At 36.9% G+C, this 14,175-nt stretch overlaps 1 protein-coding gene and 1 long non-coding RNA gene across 6 annotated transcripts in view; one reads left to right on the top strand and one right to left on the bottom strand.

The window, feature by feature from the left end:
- Positions 1–14,175, bottom strand: part of TMEM117 (transmembrane protein 117) — a 499,445-nt gene that overhangs the window by 412,998 nt on the left and 72,272 nt on the right. The gene's annotated exons all lie outside the window — the stretch shown is intronic.
- Positions 1–14,175, top strand: part of LOC109501543 — a 62,685-nt gene that overhangs the window by 18,465 nt on the left and 30,045 nt on the right. The gene's annotated exons all lie outside the window — the stretch shown is intronic.

Raw genomic sequence — 14,175 nt, 5'->3', positions numbered from 1 at the left:
TGCTCCAAAACCTCCTATAGTGTGTGATGGTCAACCATATACATAATGTATACTTAATGGATACATACATAAGAAAAAATGTAATCTACAGCTATTTATAAATTCTCAATTTGTTAAGGTCAAAAGATAGTCAAATTTGGAATAGCAGGCATTCCACATATCAGTAAGAATGTTCTCTGTTGCAAGTAACAGAGAAAGAAGGAAGGAAGGAAGGAAGGAAGGAAGGAAGGAAGGAAGGAAGGAAGGAAGGAAAAGAAAGAAAGAAAGAAAGAAAGAAAGAAAGAAAGAAAGAAAGAAAGAAAGATGAAAGGGAGAAAGGGAAAGGGAGAAAAGGGGAGAGAGAAAGGGAGAAAGAGGTAGAGAGAGAAGGAGGGAAAGGGAGGGGAGGGAAGGGGAAAAGAGAAAGAAAGGGAGAGGAGGGGAAAGAAGGAAGGAGAGGGGAGGAAAGGCAAGAGGAGAGAAGGGGATGGGAGGGGAGGAGAAGGGAGGGGAGGGGAAGGGAAGGGAAGGAAGGAAAAAAATGAAAACCAGCTTTAAAATATAAGGAGTCTTTATTTATTGGTTTCTCATATTTTCTAACAAACATGCTTGTTCCCTAAAAAAAAAAAAAGTTAATCTTCTCCTTAACATGTATGCTCAGAAAACAATGTGGATTTAGTTTCACTAAAGGAATTAAATGACTTCAAGCAAAACTTGACCCAGCACTCACAAAATGTAACCAAGGTTTGATTTATCTCCATTTCCCAGCTTCATTTCTTCAGAGTGGGGTCCCATTATACCCAGCTCCTCCAACATGTTCATACATACCGTCTGTAGTCCCAAGATGATTGCAGCAACCCCAAGTAATGTCTTCATTTTTGTCCAGGGGGAAAACATGACGCTTTTGCCTCACTATTTCTAAGGAAATTTATGTGATTCACTCTCATTGAGCTTGTTTGGGTCCTGAACCAATCACTACTGGCAGTTATGAAAAGCAATGATTAGTTAACCCTATGTCACATGTGAAACTCCTAAAGCCAGATTAATTACCTAATAATACTACACTGATCCGCAAACGCCAATCAAGTATGGCAAACACTGTCACAAAAGGCAGAACCACAAGATGGAAGATCCCGGGGTCCTTGAATCCCTGATTAAAACAGAAGTACCATCTCGGTTTTAGGCTTCATATGGGTGAGAAATTCAATTGAGATGCACTCATTATATATTTTTACTACTGAAGCTAATGTTATCTTACCAGATACAAGATGACCAATAGATCAAAGGCACAGAGAAGGAAAAAAACGGGGTTTAAAATGGCCAACATGGAATCTTTATTTCCTGGTCTTTCTTTATATCTCTAGTACTCAGCACAATATATGGCAAAATATCTGCATTAAATTAAATACTTATGGAGAAATTCTAGAAGGAAAATTAAGACCTGCCCACAAGAAAGGGTACACATTTTCCAAGAGAAAAATTCTGTAAGTAAAATATGTGGGAAAATACATCTTGTTGGCAATGATGCCATCACTCACACAGCTCAACCTCAGAACACGTAAGGCCCAAGACTTTGCATAATTTATTGTCTACCTGTGTGTGCCACATCCATCTATAAACTGAAACACAATGAGGCCCACATTTGTCTTCTTCACCACTGATATCGCCATGGCATTGGCACATAGCATGTCTTATATAAATATTTGTCCAGTTGCTAAACAATGAAGTGATACAATACAAAATTGAATAATAGTTCAGTATTCTACTATATGACTACAATCCTGGATCTCTGCAGATCTGGCAATTTACACCTACCCTCTGAGCCCTATGGAACCCATCAGTTCTTTGACCTTCACCTCCGCATTTTATCCCCATCTCCCCTACTTCCTCTTATTTAGCATGCTACTTCTGTTTCCTTATCAAACTTTCTTTTCCTCAACACCTTTGTTTCCTGTGTACCCCATACCTGTCTTACACTTGCCTGCAAAACCCCAGCTCCGATTCAACGCTATAGTTTGCTTTCTCTGAGTTCGGTCAACTGCTGTAGAAAAAAACTGAACACAAGCTGATTAATAACTCACTACATAATCATGATCCCCACTTTCAGCAGCTACCACAGCACTGCACATTAGTAGTTTTCCTTGTACTTGTCAGTCTCTTTCCCATTCTCCTCAGCACTCATTTCACACTTTACCCCAAAGCTCCTACTAAGCCCCTCTCACTCTCAGAATATAACCTTGGTCCCAACCCCAGGGAAAACTGCTGCCACCAAACATGATTTCCTTCAACTTCCTGGCCACTCACATACATCCACTTTCTATTCACACTTCCTTCCCTTGTTTCTCAGAGGATGCAGAGCTCATCCCACAAAAAGGACCCACTTATGCCTTCTTAAAACTATACCCCCTACCCCTGCCCTTGAGGCCTGGTCCATCAGCCATCCTTTCTTTTCTTTCTATTTCCAGTCTCTCCCTCTCTCCTGGTTCTCTTCCCTCTGCCTCTAAATCCTAAGTCTGTCCTAAAGGCAGTGCTTTCTTGACCTCATGTCCTTGAACTACCATCCATTCTTCTCTTGTCCAGATTTCAAGAAAAAGTAGTATGCATCATGCCCACTCCGAGATCTTATTTGCAATGCAAACATTCTACTGAAATTGTTCTGGCAAATGTTGAAGCCTCCCACATTGAAAAATCCAGTAGAAATACATTGGTCTTTAATTTATAGGACATCTCCTGTATCCGACATGGCAGTTGTCCACTCTTGTCCTTTTTGACACTAACTTCCATGGCTTCTCTAACACCAAACACTCTTTGTTCTTTTTCTACTTTCCTGATTATTCTTAGTCACCTTTTTGGGCATCTCTTCTACTCATCCCATAAATGATGATGTTCCCCATGATCAGTCTCATATTATTGCATGATCTCATCCCCTGTTATGGGTTTAATATCCACTATCTCCAGCACAGACTTTTCCTCCCAAGCTTCAGACTGAAAGGGTCAACTGTTCACTCCCTTCCTGAATGTCCTATTGCCAACTCAAACTCAGTATACAAAAATGGAGTCAAAATCTCCATCCCTATCTCCAATCTGACCTTTTCTATAGCTAAATCCACTCCAACTTCTGACTTTACCACCTTGTTATTTTCAACATAACAAGACAGAATTCATTCTTGATTTTTTTCTGCACACCTGCCATTTCAATCAACAGTCATATTATTTTTTGACCTTACATCCATATTCTTCTCTCACAATTTGGGTTTCATTGTCTCTGCATGGGAGCATTACAAAAACCTCACTGGTCTTCCTCATTCCAAACTTTTCCACCCCAAATCCAACCTCCAGACAGCTAATAGATCTGACTGAAATACAAATGTGGTCACATTGTTCCATCAACGATCACCATTCCCCCATTGTAATTCAAGCTCCAAAATATGCTACAGAAGGCGTTGCTTGATTTGACCCAAGCTTACCTCTCCTTTCTCACCACCACCTGCCCTCCACTCTAGTCCCATCAACACTAAACAGATTTCAGCCTCTTATACTCATGCTGAACCCTCTGCCCGGGATACTCTTCCTTCCCCGTCTCTCGACTAACTCCTGCATTTGCTGTGAGCTTTAAAATGCTGGGCAGAGATGATCTCTTCTAGGTAGTTATCTTCACTGTTAAATATTTCATGTATTAGAGTCACAGAAAGAGCTTACAGGATGTACTCTTTCAGGAAGTAATAAGTTCCCTTCAGTGCAGACAAGAAGAAATGGCCACCAGCCAGGTATAGTTTAAAGGGCTGGATTAAATGACTTTTAACATCCAACTCTAGGATTATAGGATTTGTTTAGTCAGTGAGAGATTAGTGTAGTATGCTAGCTCAAAACACTTTAAGTTAAAAAGAGAAATCCTTACCTATTGAGAGAAAAAATGTTCCTCCTAATGTTTTATCTGTCATTGTATGCCTCTCTAATGTGTAAAATGAATCTAAAGTAACACAGTGATAAGATTCCTTAAAGGCCAAGTTAATATTTAACATTTTAAATATGAGAACACTTGACAATAATGTAAGTCCTATTTCTTATGTCTAGAATAAGAGAATAAAGGATAAAAATAAATTGGATCAGAGCATTTCAATATTAATTGAACTTCACTTCCAATTAGACTACAATAAGTATACAAAGTATTCACAGCTGATCTGTGTTCTAATTTATAAGAACATTATATAACTTTTTTAACATTAGTCATTGAAAAATGGCAACAGAATAAAAATAACTAAAATAAAACAGTCAGTCCTTGGATGGAACATCAAGAAAGAAAATTATCTAACAAAACACATCAGAATATCATTAGGGAGAAAGGATGTTCTAGTTAAGACAAATGTGGCATTATATAATAAGTATAAAATCATAAAACTTTTATGCCTTAAGGGCGCCATTCTATTAATATTCAGATTAAGTTGTTATTTCAGTGTACAAAGAGAATTAAAAAAACACTAAACAGATGGTTTTCCTTCATATTAGGAGTAGGAGCTTACACATAAAGTGTTTATTATTCACTGAATTTGACAGAAAACCAAATATTGAGAATTGAAATATAATCCCATATAATACTACAAATATGTATTATAATATGTAATTCAAAAGAGATTCTAAAAAGAACAAAAAATAAGACCATGGTTAGATACCCAGCATAAATGATGGTGTTTTCAGACCTAGAGCATAATGTCAACTTCAAACTTTTGAAGGGGTTCCTGGGTGGCTCAGTCAAAGGAGCATTTGACTTCAGCTCAGGTCATCATCTCAGGGTTTGTGAGTTCGAGCCCCGTGTCGGGCTCTGTGCGAACAGCTCAGAGCCTGGAGCCTGCTTCAGATTCTGGGTCTCCCTCTCTGCCCCTCCTTTGCTCGCATGATGTCTCTCTCTCTCTCTCTCTCTCTCTCTCTCTCTCTCTTTCTCTCTCTCTCTCTCTCAAAAATAAATAAACATTTAAAATTTTTAAGTGTACATATTACAAATTTATAGTAAAACATATACCAACTAAATAAACACATTGATATAAATAATTCTCCCCAGAAAAAGCTGTAACAAACCTTCCATTTTATTGAGAGAGGCTAAGTATTTTACTATAATAATATGGCTCTTTCCATTACTACTCTTAGGATTACTGACTTAAATTGCTTACTATTGCTCAAGAGGAAAAATTAGGTCCCCAAAGGAAATAAAAGTATTCATTTATTATTATCTAATTTTCCTGTTAAAGGAAAAAAAATAGCCACTGCATAAAAGAATACTAAATTGACATTACAACTTAGCTTGTGGCCCAAGAGAAGATTTAGCAGCACACTTAATTTATGCATCCATATAATATTGTAATATTGTTATTTTCATGAAAATCAATTTGTTCTGTATCTTCCAGATTTATACAGGTGAAATCATACTAAACAGCATTTTTAAGATCAAAACCCATCAAAAAAGTAAAAGTTTATAAAATATGTTCTCAAATGTTAGAGGTTGTGGTTATTATTACAATTTGTATTTCAAAATGGGCAACAGAATAGAAAATATAGCTCCCTATTCTTAAAAAATTAATATAATCACAACTATTAATAAATTTTTATGTCTTCATCATTATATTGGTACCAGTTTTGAAAAACAATAATACACTTCAAAAATAAGTTTTCAAAAAAATAAGTTTTCATTTAATCTCAGGCATTCTATTAACCCATCTAAAAAGGAAATATTAAATTGTCAAGACTAATCCCCTATAGGCTGATCAATGGTTTGAAGCAATCCTGATCAGTCACAAGGTAATTGTCCACATGGCTGGGACACAAGCTCCTGATCATTCATGGGGTAGAGTGGACAGGAGGGTCTGGTCCTCCCATTACCATAAATGCTAGGAAAGCAAAAACAGGTCAGAGGCCAAAATTCTAGTATTTCTATTATCTGCATTCATGTATCCAGGTCTCTTTGATTTCCCATCTATCTTGAACTTGGTTTTCATTCATAGCTTCCCATAAGTCCTCTAACTTAGACTGGTTTCTTGTACTTGCTATTTTCTCTACCCATTCCATTTTTAGACTCACTAAATATATTGAAAATTCATAACGGGTGTCTACTTCCATTTATAAGATGCCTGGAAATCACCACTTCATCCTAATAACACGTATAAAGCAAAACAGTTTTAAAATGAACAACTCTCCTAGGACCTGCAAGAGAGGTGAGGACACAGGGCAAACTCTTGCCGCTCAAGACCGGAGAGACAGACAGGCAGACAGGAGCTTACCACAGCAGAAACTGGCAACTGAAAACTGCCTTGGGAAACAGCACTGGGGTAAGAAAACTTGAACTGTAGTGAACAAATTGTTGGAAGCCCAATGTGGACAAGTCTGAAAGTTAAAAACTCGAGGAAGGCACAGCCATAGTGGAGGCCTCATGCTTTTGTAAATTTTACGTCCAGAAACTCAACTGGAATCCCACAGTAAACACTGGAGAAACCAGACCTACCTGCTGAGGTTTTATCAAAGCCTGACTGACCTGGAGGAAAAGAAATACTCAACTCCAGCCTACTCGAGCCACCCTCTCTCAGTCAAAGTGGTGGAGAGGTGATTGAGAAGTACTTTAGGAAGTTCACAGACCAGAAATATAGTCTCACTAAAAGACTGAGATCTAATCACAGGACTATAGGACGCTCTCTTACCCCTACACCTCGCCACCACATCGCTAAAGCGTTCCTTTTACCTGGTACATCATGTTCAGTTGTCAAGAAAACATTACAAGGTATATTAAAAGGAAAACAAAAAAACACCATTTGAAGAGACAAAGCAAGCACTAGAGCCTGACATGGCAATGATATTGGAATTATCAGGCCAGGAATTTAAAACGATTAATAAGCTAAGGGCTCTAATGTGTAAAGTAGACAGCATGTAAGAACAGGTGGTCAATGTTAGCAGAAAGATGGATTTCCTAAGAACCAAAAAGAAATGCGGGAGATAAACATTGTAATTTAGATGTAATTTAGAAATTAAGAATGCCTTTGATGGGCTTATTAATAGACTACACATGGCTGAAGAATCTTAGAACTTAAAGATATCTCAATAGAAACCTCCAAAAGTGAAAAACAAAGAGAAAAAAGACCAGAAAGGGTAGAAGAGAATATCCAAGGACTCTGAGGCAACTGGAAAAGATGTAATATATGTGTAATGAAGATACTAGAAGGAGAAGAAAGAGAAAAAGGAACAGGAGAAATACTTGAATAATAATGACTGAAAATTTCCCCAAGTTTATGTTTAGCATTAACAAGTAACAGATCTGGGAATCTCAAGAAACACCAAGCAGGATAAATGCAAAACAAAACAAAAAAACCCTAAATCTAGACATATCACTTTCAAGCTACAGAAAAATCAAAGATAAAGAAAAAAAAATCCTAAAAGAAACGGGGGGGGGGATGGAGGGGGAACCTTCCCTATTGAGAAACAAAGATACTAACTATATCCAACTACCCAACTTCTTCAGAAACAATGGAAGCAAAAAGACAATGGTGTGAAATATTTAAAATGTTGAAAGGAAAAAAAAATACTAACCTAGAATTCTGTACTCCGTGAAATTATCCATCAAAAGGGAAAAAGAATAAAGACTTCCTCAACAAACAGAAACCAGGAGAATTTGTTGCCACTAGTCCAGTCTTGCAAGAAATGTTAAAAGAAGCTCTTTTGAGAAAAGGGAAGAATATATGTCAGAAACTCAGAACTACATAAGAAAGGACGAATATCCAAGGAGGAAGGGAAGGTAAAATGAAAGCCTTTTTCTCTTATTCTTAATTGACCAAACCAATACATTCATTCAAAATAACAATAGCAACAACATATTCAAGTATGCACACTTATGCATATATCTTATATACGTATATATGTATATGTAAGTGTGTGTGTGTATATATATATATACACACACACATATGTACACATGACATGAATGACACCAATGATACAGAAATGGGGAAAACAATTAGGATTATTTTATCATTTCAAAGTATTCACATACCTGTAAAGTAATACAGTGTTACTTGAAAGTTGATTGAATTAGTTGTAAATATATATTGCAAACTCTAGGGCAATCACTAAATAAAGTTGTTGTTGATTTTTAATGCTAGCTGAGGGGCACCGGCATGGCTCAATCAGTTAAGCATCCAACTCTTGGTTTCGTCTCAGGTCATGATCTCACCATTCATGGGTTCGAGCCCTGACAGTATGGAGCCTGCTTGGGATTATCAGTCTCCCTCAGTCTCTCTCTCTCTCTCTCTCTCTCTCTCTCTCTCTCTCTCTCTCTCTCTCCCCCCTGCTCTCCTTCTCTCTCTCAAAAATAAACATTTAAAAAAGTAAAAAATAAAAATGCTAGCTGAAGGAGAATAAAATGCTAGGAAGGAGAGAAAATGGAAAAATATAAAATGGTGCCCTATTGGGCAGCATCAGAGAAACTTCTAGTCTAGTGCTAATTCTCCCCCACTACTCCGCTTTTGAGTGTTCTACCTAAGGCACCATAAATGGTAAGGTTTTGCTTCTCTGCCCTGTGGGCACACAAACTATCCCAGGCCCTGTGTGAGCACCAAGGACTTTTTCCCATGCTCCTCTGGAGTGATTCTTTCCCTCACTGTGGGGCTTTCCTTATGTGCATGTGCTGATCACACCTCACTTGAAGACTAAAGGGAGATCTGCTGGACTGTGGAGTTACTTCTCTGTGCTATGCTCTCCCCTCCAATACCTGCCCTGTGAGTTCTAGCTGTCTCCGCCTCCCCACATACCCAGCTCTGTCTCCCCAACTCACAGAGATCCCAGCCTCTGCCTGATGTCCTCCTACCTGCACTGAAGCCAGGAAACTCTCCAGGGATGTAAGCTGGAGTAACTGTAGGCCTCTCTTTTATTAAAAGATACAGAAAAGATTTGGGGTGCCTGGGTGGTTCAGTAAGTTAATTAAGGGTCTGACTTCGGCTCAGGTCATGATCTCATGGCTTGTGAGTTCGAGCCCCACATCGGGCTCTGTGCTGAAAGCTCAGACTCTGCAGCCTGCTTTGGATTCTGTGTCTCTGGCTCTCTCTACCCCTTCCCTGCTCATACTCTATCTCTCTCTCTCAAGTAAACATTAAAAAAACAAAAAAGATACAGAAAAGATCTTAAAATCAGACAGTAAAGATAGATTACTTCAAAGCAACAACACTTATCCTGACAGAAGACTTCCCAACAGTAACAAAAGATGTCATAAAACAGTGCTTCAAAGTACTACTGACGTAGAATTATGCTCCTAGTGCAAATATCCATCATAAAGAAGGCACCTGTTTGAAGACATCAAAGAACAAACAAGGCAGCCAAGATTTAAAGGGCCAAGATCCCTGCCAGAAGAAAAATGCACTTAAATGAACTCCTTGTTTATTACTGCTTTTTCCCCTTGGAAGATCTGCTGATTTTCAGTGTGGGACACAGGAACCACGTGGAAAACTGTGGCCTAGAGTTTGAGGCAGTCTCAGCGGGTCAGGGAGACAGAAATTGAAATTGAGGGCTCCAAATGCAACCAGGACATAAGGAATCAAAGTATCAGAAAAAGGGAAACTCAAAGTGAGCCCAAACATCTAATACAATTTCATACACAGCATTTGTTGACACCTAAACTATGTAGGTGAGAGATGAAACCAAGAAAAGAACAGCTGATAAGAGAAAACAGTTAAGCATGGATTGTAGTAGACTCATGACGCTCAGGAAACAAAATTGGAATTCAGGATTACCAAAGTAGAAGAGCTATAAGCAAAGTCCAGAGTGTCAGCTGTGACACACGAGGGACTGTATCACAGGAGTAAAAACAAACCAGAATGAGACCAACCCAAACAAAGCCTAAAACCCAGTTTTTATTTGCTTACCAGAAGAAAATTAAATTTTCCCTAGGGAAGATCATTATTAAACCTCTAAAGTTCTTCACACATTAGGTATACAAGGAAACAAGACAAGAAAAATTATTGTAAATCAAGAGGAAAAAAACAATATAAGCAGACTCACTGATGATGCACATATTTTAGTTCTAAGACCTGGAAGTCAAAATAACTATATCAATATGCTCTAGAAAATAGATGAAAATATTATGAATTTTACCAAAGAACTGGAATATATTTTTGAAAATCAATTGGAAATCTAGATCTTAAAAATAATAACTGAAATGAACACCTTTAGATTCAATTGAAGTTACCTATGTACCTACTATGTGATTCCACTTATGTAAATTTCTAGAAAATGCAAACTAAACAGAAAAGTAAACTGCCTGGAGGTGGAGAGGGATGAGAGAAAGGGATTACAAATGTTCATGAAGACATTTTTATCTTAATTGTGGCAATGGTTTCATAGATGAATACATAGTTCAAACTTTACAGAACTATACAGTTAAATATGTACAGTATGTCAATTATATCTCCATAAAGTTGCTTAAAATTAAATAACAATAATACTATTTTTTAGGACTTAAAACAGATGTTTTAAATTCAAGGAATTTAGGTTTATGACAAAAGTAGGTCAAAAGATAGAAAGAGGTAAGTGGAGTTACAGCTGTAAAGTTCTTATGAAGTGTTGGCAATATTAATTAAAGACAGACTCCAGTAAGTCAATTATATATGTTTTACTTTCCAAGATAATCACTAAGAAAATAAAAATATGTACAACTAACAAAGTAATAGAATGAGAAAAAAATAAAATATAAAAAATATTTAATTATCCAAAGGAAAGCAAAGAGAAGGAAAAAAGAACTTAGGAATGATAAGGCAAACCAAAAGCTAGTATACAGCAAAATGCTAGATTTAAACATAAATATATTGGTAATTAGTAAGTTCAAATGGACTAAATATTCGACTTAAAAGAAAACTGTCACAAAGATTTAAAAATATTTTAAAGCATAACAATTTAGAGAGTATGTCCCCTAGATATACCCCCTAGATATACTTTATTTAAAAACCTTCTCAAGGTTGTACATCAAGGTAAATAAACCTGACTCAGAAATACCTGAGACAAAAAGGAATGGTGAGAAAAGAAACTGATCAACATGTATCAAACCTAAGCAAACATCATTTGTATAAAATACTAAAAATGTTAGTGTCTACTTTGTGGGCTTAAAAAAGAACTAGAATACTGAACAACAAACCCATATAAGTAAGAAGAGGTTGACCCTAGTTAAAATGTTCTAAGGAATTTTCATCATTTGGGAGGTGATTAAGGCATTGATTAGCTGTAAGGGTGCCTGGGTGGCTCAGATGGTTGGGTGTCATACTCAATTTCTGCTCAGGTCATGATCTTGTAGTTCATGGGATTGGGCCCTGTGTCAGGCTCTGCGCTGACAGCGTGGAGCCTGCTTTGGATTCTCCCTCTCTCTCCCTTTCTATCTCTCTCAAAATAAATAAATAAACATTTTTAAAAAGACATTGATTAGCTGTGGACTTGCTAATATGTACAGTAAAATTGCAAGGTTAGCCACTTAAAGAGTGAACATTGAATGCATAACTTATAAACTCAATGAAGGTATAGAGGAGGGATAGAAAAATGAAAGGAAGGAACAAAAGAACAAAATCCAATCAGCCTCCCGCACCTAAAAAAAAGAAAGAAGTTAAAGCTGTACTAGTAAAAAACACACAAAAAGTGGTAGAATCAAATCACAATATGTAGTAATATATTGACCTTGTTAGCTAAAAGACAATCATTGTTAGATAAAAGAAAAATAACTAACAGGAAAACAAAATCAAAGACGTGTGTTTGCAAGAAACCTGTGTAAGAATATAGTAAGGCTGGAAGTAACAGATTATAAAATTATATACTAGACAAAACTAACCAAGTGAAAACTAGGATAGGTATAAATTCTAAACAAAATAAATTTTAGGTGAAAAACTAACATTAGGAATAAAAAGAATAATTATATAAGGACAAATATTAAATTCTCCAGGTAAATACAATGATTTCAAAGTTGTTTGTACCAAGTAAGATAGATTCAAAATGTATAAAATGGGGGCACCTGGCTGGATCAGTCAGTGGAGCATGTGACTCTTGATTTTGGGGTTGTGAGTTCAAACCCCATGTTGTGTGTAGAGATTACTTAAAAATAAAATCTTAAAAAAAAATTTAACGTAGAAAATGAAGTCTAATAAAACCTTAGAGAGAAATTAAGAAATCCATAATCATGGGTCGCCTTGGTGGCTCAGTCGGTTATGCGTCCAACTTCATTTAAGGTCATGATCTCATATTTCGTGAGTTTCAGCCCCACGTTGAGCTCTGTGCTGACAGCTCAGATCCTGGAGCCTGCTTCAGATTCTGTGTCTCCCTCTCTCTCTGCCCATCTCCGCTCACACTCTTATCTCTCTCTCTCTCTCTCTCTCTCTCTCTCTCAAAAATAAATAAACATTAAAAAAAATTTTTTTAATCATTCTATAGTCTAAAAAAAAAAAAGAAATCCATAATCATATGTGAGATTTTAATATCCCTCTTACTTATTGACAGATCATGTAGACAAAAAAAAGTAAGAATAAAATAGAATATATCAATAATACGATTATAACTTAATGAACTTATATTTAATCCTGTATGCAACAATTTTTTTCCACTTTTGGGGGAAAATAAGTACAAATCTGAAATAAGAGCTTATAAATTTGGAAGCACTGGGAAACCATACCATTGGCAAGGATTTCAACTTTGAGTACATAAAATCCTGAAGCTATAGTAGTGATGAGATACCAGCCTTAAACAGCACCCTTCCCCACCAACAGTGGCAGCGACATCAACAGAGGGTACTACAACACAATATAACTGACTATTAGGGTACCTGGGCAGCTCAGTCGGTTCAGGGTCCAACTGTTGGTTTCGGCTCAGGTCATGATCTCATGGTTTCATGAGCTCGAGCCCCATGTCAGGCTCTGTGATAGCAGCATGAAACCTGCCTGGGATTTCTCTTTTTCTCCCTCTCTCTCTCTCTCTCTCTCTGCCCTTCCCCCACTTGTGCTCTGTCTCTCTCAAAATAAATAAATAAATAAACTTAAAAAAAAAAAAGAATGTAACAGACTACTTCATCAGTCTATATAATATCCCCCTGGAGACCACAAGAAACAAGTGCTTGAGATTTTAAAGAAGGCTAGAAATTACAGGTTTGCCAAGAAACAGTGACATTGGGTTATGCATGTAAATGTGGCTCTCTAACTCAATCCAATACTTTTAACCAAAACAAACATTTGTAAGTATGGTAGCCAATCTCCAAGATGGCCCTAAGTCTCACATCTCACTAGTCATCCCACGTATAGTATCCTCCCACAGTGAAGGGCAACTGGTCTATGTGACTAATAAAATATGGCTGAAATGACAATGAGCGCCTTCCAAAGCCAGGCTGTGAAAGGCAATGCAGTTTCCACCTTGGTCTCTCTCTTGAATTGCTTATTCTGGGGTAAATCAGTTGTCATGTCTTGGGGCAATGAAATTGCCCTATGGAAAATCCACATGGTGAGGAATTGAGGATTCCAGCCAACAACTAACACCAACTTGCCATCCTATTTGAGAGAGCCATCCTGGAGGAACAACATTCCAATCATGTCTTCACATGACTGTAGCCCTACCTGATATATTCACATTATCCTCCTGAGAGACCCCAAGGAAGAACTATCTAAGCTGCTTCCAAATTCCTCATCCAGAAAAACTGTATGAGATCACAAATATTTATTCTTGTTTTAAGCCTCTGAATTTTGGGATAATTTGTTACATGGTAATAAATAACTCTAGGTTCTATAATTATTCTGAAGGCTAATAGGAGCCACTTGAGAATTTGAGACATAGAAATAACAAAATCTAACGTATGTGATTTTATGAGTAAAGATCAGAGACCACAAAATAGAAATAAAAGTATAATATTCATAGTATAAATACTTTAACTTAAAAAAATGTTTGACATTATGATGACAGAGCAAAAGAATCTTTATGAAAATTACCTTTCATAGCACAAAAGCCTTGAAATAATTGAATAATTTCAAAGGACAACCTTGGTGTAGTAAATGTCACTAATGATATTTTCTTTTGATCTCTACTATAATTCACATAATGCATCATATTTCTCACCATATTATATACCCTTTTACTCAGAGTTTTGATGTCTATATTACTGACAAAACAATAAATACAAGAGCTATTTTAGATGACTGGTGTCTATGCAAACTG

Source organism: Felis catus, chromosome B4 (genome assembly GCF_018350175.1).
Source record: "Felis catus isolate Fca126 chromosome B4, F.catus_Fca126_mat1.0, whole genome shotgun sequence".
Taxonomy (NCBI): Eukaryota; Metazoa; Chordata; class Mammalia; order Carnivora; family Felidae; genus Felis; species Felis catus.
The sequence above is the reverse complement of the archived record's forward strand: the minus strand, read 5'-3'. Positions and strand labels throughout refer to the sequence as shown.